General features: G+C 39.3%; 1 pseudogene; it reads right to left on the reverse strand.

Annotated features, from left to right (window-relative positions):
• Positions 1-3,297: 3,297 nt before the first annotated feature.
• Positions 3,298-3,907, reverse strand: LOC103365814 (intraflagellar transport protein 43 homolog A-like; annotated as a pseudogene).
• Between the last annotated feature and the right edge of the window lie 775 nt (positions 3,908-4,682).

The following is a 4,682-nucleotide window of genomic DNA, read 5'->3' on the forward strand; positions in this document are numbered from 1 at the left end:
GTTCTCAGGTGGGCCGGATCAGTAAAAGAATGTCAACTCCAAATATTTAGCGTTGTTTTTCAGTACTATGCTTTATCATTCAGCCTACATTTGTAGCCTACCCTACATATTATAATCACGGATGACAAGGGATCTTTTCTAAGCACAACACATTCATTCACAAACAATGGGAAAAAAATGATTTTCATGTTTGCCGGTGAATGTGTTAACAACTGGTTTATTTCAACAGTTGAGTGAATGCAGTTTTACACCTGAACCAACTCACCACACCAAACAAACTCAAGTGGGAGCTATGAAAAAATATTTTCGCCTTAATTGTCATACTGCTTTGAAATAAATAAAAAAAAGAAATACAAAATAAAATAAATTAAAGAAATAAATAAAATAAAAAGTTAGAGCGGTGCATGGGCAATAAGATTAGACTACATCAGATCAAACTACTAGGCTGGGCCTACTGAAGCTGAGAATATACTGCACAATATTAATTGTCTTTAATATGAAACCAAATTAATTTTATTTTTAATGATCTGTACTCATGAGGGCAAACAAATTTCGTGTAATCACTTTTTTTCTCTCTCTCACTGCACTCCTGCAGTCTACTTGCTGCTGCTGGCTCCTGAAACTTGGCATCTTTTTGCCTTCACAAGTGCATCGATATTAGGTGTGAAATCCTGAGTAGCAGCACATTTAACAATGTCATTCAAGTGTTCATTTGTTAACCTTGAGTGCTGCTTTGTTTTATTATTGCTCATTACGGAGAACACCTGTTCACACAGATAAGTAGTCCCAAACATGGATAGAACCTTTGCAGCCATGGCTGTTAATTTGGGGTAACCTGGCACGAGATGTTGATAAAACGTATCCAGTCCCAAGGACCCAAATGTATCTTTCATAGCGGAATCGCACGCAAGTCAATAAGCTCGAGTTGAATGTCAGCTGGCATATCAGAAGGCTTCACTGTAAATGGCAAGCGAAAAAAGCCAAATTTGTTCTCAAATTCACTGAATACCTGAAACCTCTGCTCAAACTCTCGCAGCAAATCTGTTATGTTGTCTTTATATTTATCCAAATCATGATCGGGACGGTCCGGTGCCTTCGGACGCACAGCTGTGAGACAAGAGAAATGTGCCGTGTCACCGTTGGATAGCTGAGTCTCCCACAGTGACAGCTTCAACTTGAACGCACTTATGCTGTCGTAATATTGGGTGACAACTCTGTTACGGCCCTGCAATGTAGTGTTAAGTGTATTCAAGTGTTGTGTAATATCAACCATAAACGCAAGATCCTGCACCTGTTCCTTGCATTTCAGTTCCTTTACTGGGCGTCCCTTCTTCTCCATGAACTGTCCAATTTCCTCTCGTAGCTCAAAGAAGCACTTGAGTGCTGCATCTCTGCTTAACCACCGCACATCAGTGTGGTATGGTAGGCCAACATGGATGTCATTATCACTGAGAAATGTGTCAAACTGACGGTGATTAGAGACATTGACTCGGACTACAATGCTGACACTGAAGATAATGATGAGGGCAGGTCACCTGGTGCAACAGTAAAAACTTGTGTCACAGGCGAGAAATGTGAGCGTACTTTATGTCACAGTTCAATAAGCTTTTCTCTTACACCCTCTTGTTTTTTGTACGGCCCTCTAAAAGAAAGTGGACAAAGAAGACTTTGAAACCAGTGCAAGATTCAGATGGTATGAACATAAGCAAAGTGTTTATTGCAGGTGTTTTACAGCATCTGACAGCGAGCTGGATATAATGCTACAGTAACACTTTCTTTTGTTGTAGAAGAACCAGACATTCGGAGTCAAAAGCCCACAACAGCAAGAGATAAGACCAAAAGGACAGAAAAAAAAGGTCAACTCATTCTTCTATTCTTTTTTGTGTCCTTCTGCTCGAGTGTAATGACTGTCTTGTACTTTCTAATCACGTTCTTTATCCTCAGTACTTGTGTTGAGTAATCTGACATTCACTTCTGACATTATAAAAGTTTATGGTGTCGCACTGCAATGTTGTCTCTTATCTTTTCTTCTCTTGAAGGGTCCTCCACAGCAAAGAAATCACAGAAGCTTTTTGAAGCAGCTGAACATTCAAATGGTATGAACATAATTTGGAGTTTACTTGTGACTTGTAACGTATCAGCTGTCGTGGTTTTCTGTGCTTATGTGCCATTTGTTTATTGTTATTATTTATTATTACATGGACCGGTTTTTAAGCAAGACAATTTTCTACGGACAGGTCATCGTGCACACAACAATTTTCTTTTTTTTTTCTATTTAAGTGTCATAAACTAATAAAATTACTTTTTATTGCTAAATATGTATGTGGCTGGTTGACGTATAAGCCAGAAAAAAGTTGTTTTTAAAAAAAATTCGTTATTATTCTTGAAAATGACTTTTTTGCGTTGTTATGACTCTTAACTTTCCAAATATTCATGTGTTCTTTTTGATTTTGTGTTGAAATATGTATTTTTTTCATCAATTTACTGCTTGAGTGCCTTAAATTGTCTTATGGTGTGACATGAAAGATATTTCATATAACATAAGAATAGGGTACTTGTTTTTTTTTTTTTTACTTACTTCATCAAATATTTAAATCATGACTATTTGATATTTAATGTTTTATTGTGAAAATCTGATATATTTCAGTTTATTTTAATAGATCATTGTGCAAAGTAGGACATGGCTCCACAATCTTTATAGATATTTTACATTAATTCTCTTAAACCTTGTAACGACTATTAGAAATTGCTTGAGACTCTTGCTGACACTATTTTCCTTGTTCTCTATTGATATTTTCACGAAATGCCACGAACAAAGCTGTTTTTTGTCGCAATTGTTAATGTCACACCAAATGACATTAGTGTCACACCATATGACAAACTGCACCACACTACAGTATGTCATGCAAAAACTTTTGTATTTAACACAAACAAAACAATTTAGAAAACAGGGTACACATTCATTTCAACAGGTAACATAACAGTGAAAGTGAAGATTTCAACATTAATATTCTAGTCATGACATTTGAGATTTCTTTTGTAAATCATGTGTTCTGAACTAGAAACTGTGGAAAGCTCAGAGGTTTTAGACCATGATAAATTTCATCCAGTCAGTCTTGACTGGATGAGAGTTTGGCAGACCTGCAGAGTGGTTCTGGCTCAGATATTGTGCATACGATTTGATTGCAGCTGTAAAATATGCAGTCCGGTTTATCTGGCCAAGTGAAGACACTCTTGTCACCAACTTGTTTCATGCAGTTGATTTCTACTTCATAAAATGAAATGAAAACCTCCTCCTCATGTTACAGGCAATGCAGCCAGCTCCTCACCATCTCCTTGATCCCATTCCATCAGCAGCTCTGAGGACACCTCTGTAAACAGATGATCCCAGTCCCAGCTCACATCATCCGCCTTCACCTCCTGCTCCGGTGCTAAAACCTCGGTGAGGAGCTTCAAGTCAATCTCCCCGTCTAAGGTCTGGAATGCAGAGTAATACTTCAGATCATTGTCCAGATCTCTGCATGTCATTACCCGGTTCACCTGGATGCTTGGTGGAGCGGCAATGGTGCATGGTGAGATCTTCCTCCTGCACTTCCTCCAGATCTGGAATCACTGGAATATCTCCTTCATCATCTAATCGCTGGGGAGTTTGTGGTCGCAGGCGGCGGTCTCCCAGGTCCTCGGCTGCAGGTCTTCTTGAAGATTCAGGTCTTCTTCGCCTTAAACACAGTGACCTGGAGTCTTTTTGGCTGAAAGCAGGGGCACATGTCTGGGAGACGAGACGACTGAGGCTGGGGTTCTGCTGCCAAAGCTGAGTTGGGGAGGCGTCGATGTGTCAGGGAGGTTCTGCGCAGACGTAACACACATTAGACCAGGGGTCAACAACCTTAAACACTCACAGAGCCATTTGGACCCGTTTCCCACGGAAAAAAAACACTGGGAGCAGCAAAACCCTTTTGACACCTAAAATGAAGATAATACTGCATCGTTTTTACCTTTATGCTATGTATAAAAAAAACTATAGCGGGTTGCATTCATGAAATCAATAACCTGCTACAGAGAAATCCAAGTTTTATTTCTGCAACAAAAACATTTTGGACTCAAAAAAAAATAAAGACGCTGGGTTGAAGGTTACCTAAAAAAAACAATACTAAAAATCTATTTGAATCCTCCTTGTATTTATGAAATAAAAAGCCGATCTTAAATTATCCACCTGCAGCAAAGTAAAAATGCCGTCTGGTTGTCCTGCTGACTGCAGGTGGGACTGCTGACCAGACTCCTGACCGCCTGTGAGCGCTTTGGGACGGGAGGAGCTCACGGCAGCACCGCTGCTCGCTGAGGACAGGAACTGCAGAATGATACGTGTTTTCACGTCAGACTCTCCAAAACATTACAAAAGTCTCCAGTAACACCAGAAAGAGTCGCTAGATTTATCGCTAGTCATTTGACAAAATAAAAATTCGGCAAGAGGATTTGGAAAGTTGCCAGATTTAGCGAGAACGTCATCAAGGTGGCACCACTGTGCGTGCTGGCGGGCGTGGCACATCGGCGGTTGTGACGCATATTTTGAGCAACAAAAAAATTAAACACGTTTTATTTTAATGTTACAAGTTCACAAAAATCTTCACATTTAGAATTACATTTTAAAAACTAACGAGCTAATACATTTAAATTAAAATACT

Source organism: Stegastes partitus, unplaced genomic scaffold (assembly GCF_000690725.1).
Source record: "Stegastes partitus isolate 25-593 unplaced genomic scaffold, Stegastes_partitus-1.0.2 Scaffold877, whole genome shotgun sequence".
NCBI lineage: Eukaryota > Metazoa > Chordata > Actinopteri > Pomacentridae > Stegastes > Stegastes partitus.